Source organism: Pseudopipra pipra, chromosome 1 (genome assembly GCF_036250125.1).
Source record: "Pseudopipra pipra isolate bDixPip1 chromosome 1, bDixPip1.hap1, whole genome shotgun sequence".
Lineage (NCBI taxonomy): Eukaryota > Metazoa > Chordata > Aves > Passeriformes > Pipridae > Pseudopipra > Pseudopipra pipra.
The window spans coordinates 3,106,275-3,120,136 of NC_087549.1; positions in this window are offsets into that span (position 1 = coordinate 3,106,275).

Consider the following 13,862-nt stretch of genomic DNA (forward strand, 5'->3'; position numbering starts at 1 on the left):
AAGGCCATCCTTTGTGGAACCAAAACCATCCTTCAGCTGATCAGAGTAAGGACCTACTTTAGGCTGACATAAGATGCTCTCCACGCTCCCTCAGCCGTGTGGTCCAGCCGTCTTTTAAAGAGAATAGAAACAGAAGCTAAGTGAACATGAAGACTTTTATGCATATCATCTAAATGGCTTAATATCAGCCAAGAAAGCACATTATTTCTGCTAATTGTGGACAAAACTAAAGGGTTGTTTCACATGCCTTTTGTGAAACATCTGAAACACATGAAACACAAAGCATTTCACGCTCCTTGAACTATTTCTCCATAGTGTTCGTCTTTTAACTGTGTGACTCTAACCTCCTATTCAGCTTCTGAACTGGTAATAATTCAGATCTTCTGCTACAGAGACCATCTAGTCTACATTTCTCATTTTTACTTAAAAAAATATGGTTATTCACACTCTAAGGATAAAAATTTGCATTCGTCCTTACTGAATTTCAATGTAATTTTTTTTGAGACTGTCACTCCAGTTTGTCAAGATAATTTTACTGAGTTCAAGCTAAATATGTTTTCCACCATGTCCTCCTGGTAGCTCCACCCAGCATAGTGATATCTATAAATCAGATTAGCATATGTTTTACTTTATATTTTAACTCACCATGCTCTGAAGATTGATAAGTCTCTGACAGTTAAGCCAGGGATTCCTCTGACAGACATCTACTGAAAATTCCACTACAAATGTGGTATTTCTACCAGTTATGCACCTACATCACATTAGTTCTGTTTAGATCATATTCACAATAACAATACCATGAGAAATAGTGTAAAACACCTTTCTAAATCTAATAATGATGTCTATTGCTTTTCTATATCTGTGAGGCTTTTACACTGTCAGAGCATGACTTTTAGGAGGCTTGGCACAATATTGTATTGACAAACCTATTTTGGCTTCAACTCATCCTTTTGTTATCTTCCAAGTGCTCACACACAGACAATTTGTTTGATTATTTGCTCCTGTATTGTCCCTGGAACCGAAGTTAAGCTGACTGGCTTGGAGTTCCTTGGGATTTCTCTGCACTGTGACTTTTAAAGATAAACATTTAGATTTTCTCCTGCCGGTTGTCTGGGCACTCATTTGCATTTCAAAAGTTCTCGCGAATGTCCGTAAAGAAATCTGCAGTTCCTTCAGTTTTCAGCCTGAGTACCCTGTCATGAAATTCATGAGACACAAAGGATTTGAAAACTCTGCTTTCTAACTATGGTAACTTCTGCTTTTTTCCACTACCTGCTCTCAAATTTCATTTGCAAAGATACCTGTGGTGTGGGGTTACTTTTTTTAATTTCTTCTAACAAAATGTACAGTGTAATTTTTTCTCAGTTCTGTTTATCTTCAGAACTACAAAAAAAATGTCCTTTTCCAAGCTTAACTTGACCTTGTGTTTCACAACAAGATATAGCCTATTCATGAATTTTAGAACATTGTTCTTATTTATTTACTGATGTTTATGTTCTTCTCAGGAACTCAGAAAAGTTTCTGCTGAGTTAATTTAAGAAACGTGCTGTGCAGGAAAGTCTGCAGTATTTCTTTAAGATTTTCCCCTTCTCCAGAAATTACTTACAGAGTAATTCTCTTTTCTTAATTCTCTAATCCATTACATATTAATTTCTTTTTATCTGGGGAAATTATCAGAAGTATTTCAAATGTTTCAATGTTTATAGGTCTATTATTTATAATTTATCTATTTTTTTTAATTTTGGTTTTGGTTTTGGGTTTATTGATAAAACAATAGGAATTTCTCTGGGCCACAGAACTGAGTTTTGAGGCCAGTTGCTCATAATAAATAGTCTTGGTAAGTAGCACTTAATGGGTCATTAAAAAATGTTGTGCTTTGCTTCTCAAGGTAAATCACAGAACTTCTGCCACCATGTGTAAAAGGAACATTTAGACACTTCCATGTGTTACATAGACATCCTTTCCTGATATCCACCTCACATTTACCTTAGAATTAATCTCATTATATGTCACCCCTCTGCATTGTTCTACTTCTATCCTCTATGTTTGCAGAGTACAGATATTTGCAAGCAGTTCCTCTGTGCAGCTCTTAAAAAAACAGGTTTGGTCAAGTCCTATTTTTGAGGTAACTGGAAACTGGAGAGGCAGTGTCCATCTGGATCTTTTCCTGTATAAGCTGCCTTTAACCCTTGCAGCATTCCCTCTCCAGCCCAGGTCAGCAATGTGAAAATAAAAACCGAGGCCCTAAAACATTTAGTTCAGTACTGAGACATCACAAACTGCAGATCAGAGAATTACAGAATGGGTTGGGTTAGGGAGGACCTTCAAGATCACCCAGTTCCAACCCCTTTCCTTGGGCAGGGACACCTTCCATTAGACCAAGTTGCTCCAAGCCCCATCCAACCTGGCCTTGAACACTTCCAGGGATGGGACATCCAAAGCTTCTCTGGGAACCTGTGTCACCCTTACAGGGAAGAATTTCTTCCTAACATTTAATCTAATTCTACCCTCATTCAGTCTAAAACCATTATCCCTCGTCCTCTCTGCCCTCCCTAATAAAGAGTCCCTCCTTATCTTTCTTGGAGCTCCTTTAGGTACTGGAAGGTGCTATGAACTCTCCCTGGATCCTGCTCTTCTCTAGACTGAACAACCCCAGCTCTCTCAGCCTTTCCCCATAGTGGAATCTGTAGCATCTGGCTATTAATTCATGAATTAAAAACTCCAACCATTCCATCAATCCTCTTCACTAGGGAAACGCAAATTCCTAATCTATAAAACAAAGGGACAAAATAGATCATGTGAATTGGCCAAAGTCACACACAGGAAACAGGTGGAACCAGAGGAAAGTGCCCCTGCCCATGGCAAGGAGGTTGGAACAAGATGATCCTTAAGGTCTCTTCCAACTCAAACATGTATTTCCAGGGATGCAGGGCTGGACTTGATCTCAAGTACCTCTGAGAAAACATGCCTGACATACCATTTTCCCACCTACCACTTCTACTGTTTCTACAGATTTCAATTCTTGTATTTAGGATACAATGATGGAAGAAATAACAGTGCAATTTTTGGTGTCCATCATAAATTTGGGTGCTGGATGGATTTCAGTGGGAAGAACTTCCCCAGCCAAACCACAGCCTACAAACTCGATCAGAAGTGTGCTGATGACCTGGCTGAAATCTGACTACAAAAGATTCAATGATATTGTGGAAAGTACATCTGTAATCTTCCACTGCCATGGGTACAAGGGATGCAATTAGCTGCTGAAATTAATTGCAATCGTGCAAGAGGAAGCCAGGCATGTAAAATGTACAAGTCTCCAGCCTTGTCTGACGCAGTACCATTAATAAGATCCATAATCCCTTCTCCCAGAATGTTGGCAGAGCACATGTGATCACACATTGTAGTGTGATTGGAGGGGTTTTAAATCAAGAGAGGAGGTAAGTATAGGAATATAGACTTGTGCACTCATGACTATGAGAAACAAAATATATTCAATAAAGTATGTAGTTTTTATGACACAGAGATATTCCTATACTAATAAAACATTATTTTTAGTTGAATTCTCTCACACCAATTCAATTTCCTTTTCCCTTTTCTCTCACTTGCTTTTCTGTCTTAAAAAAATAGATAAAAAAATCTCTTATTTCAAAGCATCAAAAATGATGATGACTTGTGGAAAAAGTATTTTTCCTTTCCAGATTTACAACCTTTTGGAGGAAAGCTAAAAAAAATATCTGGCATATCAAAGTGCAAGCCACGAGCTGCGTGCATTTGCTCTGAACACACACAGAGATTGACTAGTTGTGGACTCCAGGAAGAACTTTAGACAAAAGAACTTGGGGGACAATGAAGAGCAGAAAGTAATTATAATGCCAAAGGATAAATTTTCAAAGATCCTTTTGGGAATTTGTTGCCAAATTTCCATTAAAGTTAAATATTGTACCAGTGTAAACCCTGTCTGAGGATCACTGAGTTTAATAAGAAAGAACCAGTAGGCTATACAGAAAATCAGAGAAGGGCAATATCTCCCCATAAAACACAGGGAAAAAAGTCGTTTGAAGGAAAAATGAAGTACAGGGATGTGTGGGCACAGCTTTTCAGGCAGGGAATAGATGTGTATTACATTTGTGGCAGTTGTATGCATGAAATAAAACAGTAAAGCAAGAAATAAAAGAATTTTAACATTTATAAAACCCCAGATATGTTACAAGAGTAATATCACCGGCTGCTATAAATCAGCTAAATTGATAACTATGGGCAGGAATATCTGCCTTACCTTAAAATATTAGTTTTCACATTTACTCTGATCATCCTGTTCAGAAGGCAATGACACTGGTTACTATTGAATGCCCTATTCCAAGAAATCCACAATATTTACAAATGTTGAGGGAAGTGACACGTTTTATAACCAGTTTGGGACAAAGAAAAATCTCTACTGGCTTTATTGATTTCTTGGTAAAACTCAGCAGAACAACTCTGACAGCACCCAAAAAACAACAACAAAAAAAAGCATCAGCATAAAATTATAGGGATGTAAACACATAACAAAGCCCACACAAAGTGTTTGTTACTGTATAAGGTGACAAGCTAAAGCAGCAATCAGTGTATGTTTTTTGGGCACTTTCTTTAACAGTTCTACAGATACTGAAATAATCGACACTGTTGTGACATTTTCCCTGGTTTCCAGACCCGGTGATTTCCCAGCCACCTTGGAGCACTGAGTAGAATTTCAAAGGCCTTTTCCACCTCTGTGTAGCTCTTGTGAGCCCTTCAAAATGGATCAGTGCTTTGGATAAGGCCTTGGCCCAGCTGAAATCAGTCAGAAAAATTCCATTGACTTCAGCGGGGTCAGAATTTCATCTTCAGCCTTCATCTCCCTTCCTCTTAGAGGAATGTTATTTTTAAAGCCTCCCTGCCATGCTTTGTGCCTATTTATAAAGGGAAGATGTCAAAGGGTGACTCTTCCCTCCTTTCAGACCCACAGCCATGGGTTATTTTGCCTCGCAAAGGTCTCCTCAGCCAGGACACTCAAGGCAGAGGTTTCATTAGGAAGGGTGAACCAGCAATCAAGAGGTCGACACCCAGCGGGTTTTGAAAACCCTCAGTCCTCCAAAGCAGAACATATCCCAGTAGGATTAAGAGGGAATACTGCCTTCAAGTCCTCTGTGTGTTTTATAGCTCTTTTGTATAGAATGACTTTATTTTAAGAGGTTGGGGGATGAGAGGAGATATCAGCAGGTCTGCAGCTGCTTTATCCAAGGTCTCGGGCCCCTTCTGAGGATCACTGGTTGTAAAGGAGGATGTGAGTGGGCATCATTAGAATTGCCCCACACATATCAATAGCCAATTAGGGAACATAACTCAGTTTGATCCACTGCATACAGAGAAAGAGTAAATGGCTTTGTATGAATAAATCAGTTCAAGAGAATTATTTCTCCCTCTTAAGAAATTATAAATGGTTCTATCAAGCACCATTATCGGCTGGAGCGGAAATAAAATCTGACATTTGTCTCTAGAGCCTTTTACATTAAAGCATGATTTTTACAATTACATTCTCCAAACTTTTAGTTCTCTAATGGCAGAAAAGGAGGCATAAGGGCAGCAAAGAAATGAGGCTCGTTGTCATGCATGTGAAAATTAAAGAGATACTTAGGAAAATTCAGGAACTAGGAAAGGTTATATCCCAACCTTTAGGACTCTGGGTGCAGAAAACATTTTTAGACTAAATGCTCACTTTTCGGTAGTTAATAAGAGTATCTGACTGCATTTGTAAAGAGGAGAAGAAAACTTTTGGAAACAATTGGATTTACAAGCCACAGGAACTTAACTTATTGTAGGCAATTTGTCATAATTAGGGCACTTCTGGATGTCTTTTTATACTTTCATGTGAACTGTATGGAACTAGCCAAGGTTTCAAAAAGGGTCCTGCACCAAATGAGTGATCACTTTGATTCACTTTGATGGTTCAGATGATTTTTATTTGTGTCTATTTACAGCAAAATAAAGATTATTGGCTCTTGTATTTCTATTCACAAGATGAAGTTGGTTTTAAAGTTCATCCTTCTCACTCCCTCTGAATCAACCTGACCTTTGGAATGAGTACAGGGGTTGATGAAAACAATGCAATCCCACAGCAGGTTGTGAAGGCACCAGCAACAAACATTGTAGAACATCACCAGTCACTGAGTCACAGAATCTCAGAAATTATTTGGGTTGGAGGGGTTCTCTGGACATCTCATGTCCTGCAGGGCGAAAAAACAACCTTCCCAGAAGTAACCTGGAAAGAACTGTGAATTTCTGGTGGACCTTGACCCACAGCCTCTGTAGTGCTGGTTGGGGTCTCTTAATGAGTGTATGAAGAGTGGTCAGGGACTCCATAGACATGGACCAACATCAAAATCAGTGTTGGCATCTGAGACCTTCAATGTAGAGATTGTTCAAGAAGGTTCTTTAGAATATGTGCAATTCATTTCGCTGCTTCCTGGCTCATGGATGCACTGTCAAAACATGTTAAAACCTTGCTCAGTGTCATTTTAGTAAATATCAGGTTTTTTCTGTATTTACTTAAAATACGTACCTGATTATCACAGAATCACAGAATCACAGAATCACAGAATAGTGAGGTTTGGAAGGGATATCATCCAGTCCAACTTCCCTGCCAAGGCAGGGCCACATGGAGCAGGTGGCACAGGAACATGTCCAGGTGTTTTTGGAATGTCTCCAGAGAGGGAGATTCTACTCCCTCGCTGGGCAGATGTTCCAGTGCTCTGCCACCCTCCATGGAAAGAAGGTCTTCCTTGTGTTGAGGTGGAACTTCTTGTGTTTTAGTTTAGGGCCATTGCTCCTCATCCTGTTGCTGGGCATCACTGAAAAGAGTCTGGCACCATCCTCTGACACCTGTCTTTGAGATATTTGTAAGTATTGATGAGATTCTCTCTCTGTCTTCTTTTCTTTAGACTAAACAGGCCCAGCTCCCACAGTCTCTCCCCACAGGAGGGATGCTCCAGACCCCTCATCATCTTTGTGGCCTCTGCTGGATGACTATTTCAGAAGTTTATCTTTTCTGTGCTGCAGATGAACACTTAGAGATGCTTGAGTTGGAACAAAAAGCTTCTGTAGGTTTCATCCTTACAGATCTTTACTGTTCCTTGGGACGAAACATCCATGTCTTAAATGCATTTGCTAAAACAGGGGCTCTCCCAGAGCACCTCCAGGAAAAAGCACAGGGGGTCAGCAGACCTTGTAATGAATGCTCACCACTGGGTAACACTTCATCTTCACTTCTCTCTAATTAACACTAAAATAGTATTCAGAACAGACTGGTTTTACATAAAAAGGAATTCCTGATAGAGATTGGCATTTATAATTAATAGCCAGCCAGCTCAAGTGCCGGCTCTTTACTTTTAAGTGCTCCATTATTATAATTTCTCCTGAAATTCATTGTAATAACACTGATCACAAAGAGACCATTTCTCTTTGGTTTAAAGAGCTGCTGTCAGTGATGGCAAGGCAAAGATTTGACCTACATGAGAACATAAGGGCAAGGGCATGTTTTAGTGCTTGGACATATGGAGTTACAAGAGACTTGTGTATTGTGATGACAGCACTCAGCTCTGCAGTTGATATAAAGATGTTCAAAGTCCTCCTGCTAGAGAAGCCTCTCCTGACTAATAGTGTTGCACTGGAACCCTCTCAAGCCTTGTGCATCTCATTTGTACCTAAACATTTTAGTTAAAGAAACACTGAGGTATTTTTTATGAACAAGACCCCAGAAGTACTGGACTTTTGTTTGACCTCCAAATTGTTTGACAGCAATGAGGGGATTAGCTGGTCCCCTCCAATGACCATCCAAATGATACTGCAGGTTGCTTACGGATTTTGTGAGGGTTCGTTTTGGTCTCCTTAAATTGTGAGATGGTGCATTTGGATCTCCTATTTCTTCCCCTTTTGTGGCACTCAGAGCCTCAGTGTCATCTAATTTCTTCGAGGCAAATAGACACAGAGTCATTGAATCACAGAATGGGTTGGGTTGGAAGGGACCTTAAAAATCCTTAATTCCGACCCCTCTGCCATGGGGTTTTACATTTCACTAGACCAGGAGAGGATGTGTGGCTGATGTGTGCAACAGCAGAAGGCATTTAGGGGTCCATCTTACACCCATGATTTACTAGAGTCAGGAAAACATGACACGTAAAATGTATAAACTGTTAAATGCACACAGCAGTCAGACATTGGCTTGGCTACTCTTTCATCCTATCATCTTTGATTAAGAGCTGTAGACAATAAAGTTAAAGGTTAATTAAAGTGCAAAACAGCCTCACATTTGTAAAATAAAATTACCTGTTTAAAAATCCTGTAATTAAGAAAATAATCTAATAATGGTTCCTGGCCAGAGGGAGAAGAAGATTTCTGAGCTAAACTCAATTTTTCAAGCTAAGGGAAATATCTGACCTAACTCACATACCTAAGTAGTGAGAGATTTCAAATAATAATGTGCTCCCAAGGTGAAAGGGATTCCAATCCCTTTTAGTGCTGCCACAGACCTCTCAGAGACGACAAAAATGAAACAAATCTCATGAAACCAATGTCCAATTTGCTTAGACTTCCTGAGGGAACTCCCTCAGAGCTTCAGGATATGTATGATGCAGGTTCCTTCATCACTCCAGTCTAGGTGGGTGAGAAATTATGGGCAGTCAAGGGCTGAAAAGTCCTCAGATTTTTTTTTTTTTTTTTTCCCTAAAGCTCTCACTTAAAATAAAAACAAGTAGAAAGGGCCAGAAAAATATCACTCTGGAATAAGTCTCTTGCTGCTGGTTTCTGTAGAGCTGGAGAGAAAAAGATTAACCCAAGCAATACATGTTATCCATATAATCTGCTTACAAACCAAGACATGGACTTTTGTATCCTCTGATAGACTGTTCCACCACAAATAGTTGTGCCTTATAAAATTGGACTGAATTTCGCTATGTAATACCCACAATCCCAAAAAGTTTCCAACTTCCTCTTAGAAATAATTCAAAATCCTTAATACAAACACTATTTTGCATTTGTGTAACAATTTCCACCCGAAAATCTCGCAGCATATTCCTAAATAAGATTCAAAATTCATGTGCATGAATAGCTCACCTTTAGTTTTGCAAGGGCAAACAGAGAAATGGAGTAATTTATTTAGCTGACATTGTAAGGGCACTGACTTAGCTGAAAATAGAGTCCAGATCTCCTGATTCGTAGCCCTGTGCTGGAGAGACCACACTACTACTCCTAAGCAACCTCCCAAGAAGCCCATAAAATTCAGCAGTGGCAGCTCTATATATAATGCTGATCCAACATTTGCTGTGGGTAATGTTTTACACTATATCTCTTGCAAATCATTTCTTTTAAAGCGTTTCCTCTGTCTGTACCTAATGATTTATTCAGCCTTTGTTGCCTGATGTGAATCTTCCTCTGAAAAAACAATATGCAAATCTATAAAAATGCAACTTCAGGGGTTTTACCTTTTCTTTCTTTTTTTTTTTTTTTCTTTTGTAATTTTATTTCATTTTATTCAAATCATAAATCTTTACATTGTGGGAATGAACATTAGGAAACCTGAAGCAAACACTTTCTATTCTAATTTATTTTAGCTTACAAATGCTGCAGTTTCCCTCCCCTTCAGAATTTTTCACAAAAATGGAAATGACAAAAGGAAAACATTCCAAGAATGTTTTTAAGGCAGTGCTTGAAAATGGGAGGTGGAAGAGGAAAATGGCATCTATCTGGTTACAATGTTTTAAGGATATTTACTAATCTTTTAATTGGTAAAGGTTAATGCACCTGCCTATTGCTCATGACAACACACACAGGATTTCCAAGTGGGAAACACAGTGATTTTATCAAGAAAAGTCCTTTTTGAAAGGTCAAAAAGGAAATAGGTGTTGCTTCAGGAAATAGACAAGACAAAATATCCCTGTCCTAAATCAGAGGGCTGGACAGAAGAAGTAGTTTTTTTGTGACATGATAGAACAGGTGACCAAGGTTACAACTGAACCCTAACCCACCCAGAGGTTTAGTTGATTTAATTAACTTAATGTTAGTCATCCAAGAGTCGAGTTTGAAACTAAGCACCATAGTCTGTATATCAAAGGGAAAGGGGTGATTCAAAGATCCTAAATAGATACTTGAGATAAGGGGGGTTGGTAGATTGAAGGAGAGCAGATGTCAGGAAGAAATTCTTTACTGTGAGGGTGGTGAGGACAACCACTGGAACAGGTTGTCCAGACAGGCTGTGGTATCCCCATCCCTGGAAGTGTTCAAGGCCAGGTGGGATGGGGCTTGGGGAGACCTAGGATAGTGGAAGGTGTCCCTGCCCATGGCAGGGGGGTGGAACAAGATGGTTTTTAATGTTCATTCCAATCCAAACAATTCTGTGATTCCATAATAAGTATCCTGCTCTAAATTTCTTTGCAGGTGCTTATTCCTTTTGATTGCAGAGGATTTAACCCTGACAATGACTTTGTGCTGGAGCAGATGTCTGGCTTTAAAACAGGTGATATTCATCCCAAAGATGGTGAATGGTTATCAGGTACCACTTAGAATTAATCTATCAAAGCACATCCATAGCAATCCTGCTTGGACTGATAACGACCAAAGCCAACTTCTCAGGGGTCTTCTCTTATTTTTATCTGCTGGCTTGGCCTTCAGACTGTGACCAGTCAACATTCAATACAACAATACAACATTTTAAGCCATGGCTGGATTTGACCAAGCAGTTGATTGATGCAGCAGAGAGGCAATAGTTTCATCCAGAAAACAGGTATTTTAGGGGGGGCTGTACCTCCCCATCTGCTGATGGAGTGCTTAATTACAATATAATTATTGCTCATTTTTATACATTAAAGATATAAAAATATACATTTCTACCCCACTTCTGAGTTAGGATGGTAATGGCACCTCTTACCTTTGATGCTTAATTTTTGAAACCACATTGTATTTTTTCTCTGTGCTAACCTAAATGCTTGGGGGGATTTTCTGGTAAATAACCACAAACACAGCTCACTCTTCCCTTCCAAGATTACTGCAAATTCCCATTTACTATGATCTTATTGCAAGACTTTAGTTAGAATTAGGTTCTGATGGCTTAAAACTTGTTTCTTTCATGTAAAACAATTTCTTAATTCATTTGAATTTTAACAACCATCCAGAAGTAAACTTTTCTGATGGGAGCTGAATAGAAGAGCTGCAAAAGTACATGTGCTCTTGGCACATCTGATGAAGTTCTGCATCTGTAGAGTTTTCCCATCTTCCTTTTCTCCTGCCATCCAGGTTCTGGAAAAGTCCAGTCCTACATACCCAGGCTTTGTATCTTATCTCATTTTAAAGACTGGATACTTTGGAGGGTCAAAATCTTTTCCCTCTGTTTGGAATGTGTTAAGATGATCCATCACTAAGGCATCTAAACTTCATACTTGTGCAGATAAGATTTGGTTCCATGCTCTAATAGAACATCATCCTTCCCTGAATTCAGTAACTACTGTTAGTTGCCCCCATTTTCCCAGGATGTCAGCAGTTTTCATCAGTCTGGGATATTTAGTTTTTACATTGCAATAGTGGAGATGATGTAATTACTGAGGTGTTCAGTAATTCATTCAGTAAATCCCATTCCAAGGATGGACACATCATCCCTGGAGGTGTCCAAGGCCAGGTTGGATAGGGCTCTGAGCAACCTGGTCTAGTGGAAGGTGTCCCTGCCCATGGCAGGGGGTTGGAACGAGATGGTTTTTAATGCCTCCTCCAACTCAAACTGTTCTGTGATTCTATAATATATCCTTGAGTAACTTTTTGATTTTAACTTCTCTTTTAGGGGAAATGGAGTTTGTTTTTCAAAGTGTGCAATAAAGAGTTCAAGTTTTCCATTTGTATCTCAGTGATTTATCTCTGATTTATCTCTGGCCAATTGCTCCTTTTCTATAAAATATAAATTATATCATGTCATGCGACCTATAAAGATAAAACAATCCTCAATTATGAGGGATCAGATTCCTCAGCAATAGAGATTGTGGCATTAAATTAAAAGGAGCTGCAGTAACAGCTCTGCAAAGCAACTCTATGAAACAGTTCACACTGGATTGCCTGAATGTGTTTGGAGACCAAAGGTCGAAAAATCTCTTTCCCCTTTCTCAGTCAACCATTAAAATGTACTTTGTGACAAGTAAATACAGAAATGTAACTCACCCTAAGCCTACACATCTCAAGTGGACAATTACAGTGTTGGAAAAGGAGAGATTGCTGGATTAACACTCACAATAAAGGTTCCAAGCCTGACACTTTTCTATTCTTTGATCTTACTGTATTTTGATGGCTTACTTTCTACACATTCACACTCTGTTGGTCTTTTACTTGTTGATAGCTGTCTTTTGAAAAGAATTCCTCTCACTTGCCTTCATCTTTCAGCAAAAATAAATAAATATAAAAAGGAAAAGAGGAAGAAAAGGCTGACTAGGAAGAAGTTGGCTGAGCTTCTCAGAGCACCTGAGGCTTTAAATATAACTGGTCAAAGGCAATGCACTGATCTGTGCTCAACATCAGAACTGGGTTAGTGCTTCCAAGCTCCTGTGCCTGGGTTTTGGCTGTAGCCCAATTTTGTGGGGTTTAGAAACAGATCCATCAGTCCCACCTCACCCAAACCTTCCTTTAGGTGGTGTAAAACCCCCCATACCTGGATAAAGGATGAGCTGACCTACATCTTCACATGGATGACCAGGAGGAAAGGCTCTCTGGACACACCATAACAAAAACCACAGCTCACAGAATTTATATTCAGTCGTTGTGATTAAGGCAAACATCACTTTTGGACAATTACTCTTATCCTTGACTCCAGCACTCCCAAGGTAGTGCTGCTCTTGAAGATGACACCAGTGCAGAAATAGCAATTTAATCACTGTTACAGTTTACTATTACCTTAATTTTAAAATGAGAGGCTCCAGGTGCTCTTTTATGTTGAGGGGAAAGTTAAAAATTCCTGGGACTGCTCCTGGCTTCTCCCGTTTTCTTCCCAAGTTATCTGATATCCCCTTTTCTGTTTGGATTACAGTTTCTCTAGAGATTAATTTCTTGCAGTGCCTGGGCCGACTGACTCCTCATATTCTCCTTCCAGGAACAAACAATTCCAGACTATTTCTCATATCCTCTCCACACAAATGTTAGCAGGTGATCCCCATTTCCTCCTGCAGTGTCTGAAGTGTTCAGTTACTTGGTCAGATTTTTACCCACAACCACTGATTTTACCTCTTTTCTTTGAAGAGATGGTGGCCTAGCAATCAGTTGTTTAATTTTGGTCCTGTTAAGCAGTTCACTTGATGCTGCTATGCCTCAGTTTACACACTTTTAATCTAGGGATAGTAATAGTCTATGACCTGTTTCTCTCCTAGGACAACCAGGAAATTAATTAATTAATGTGACTTGAAACTGTCAGCTGAGAAGGAGTGGAAGGAGTGCTGATCATGTCCATATAGTTTGAGAGGCCCCAAGAAATGAGAGCTTAATTTGTGAGGTGGGAACCAACAGCTAATATTTGAGGATTTCATGGAGCTTGGTTTTAAAGCATGTATTTTGGACACCTGTCTTCTCAAAAGAGACTGCCAAAGCATTTGATGCAGAAAAACAATGTGAAATGGCTTCAAATGAACCTGTATGTCATTAAAAGGAAAGGAAAATTAATGTGACTCATACAGGGTGCTGAAAGTCTGTCACAGTAGCTCAGGGCAAGAGTCTTTTATTCCTGGCAGCACAAAGCCCAACTGATTGCTCCCAAAGCCTTGTGAATTCAGCAGAAAGACTCCCAAACTACCTCAGACTAACTAGCTTTTCTGTCAGTCTGAACACTG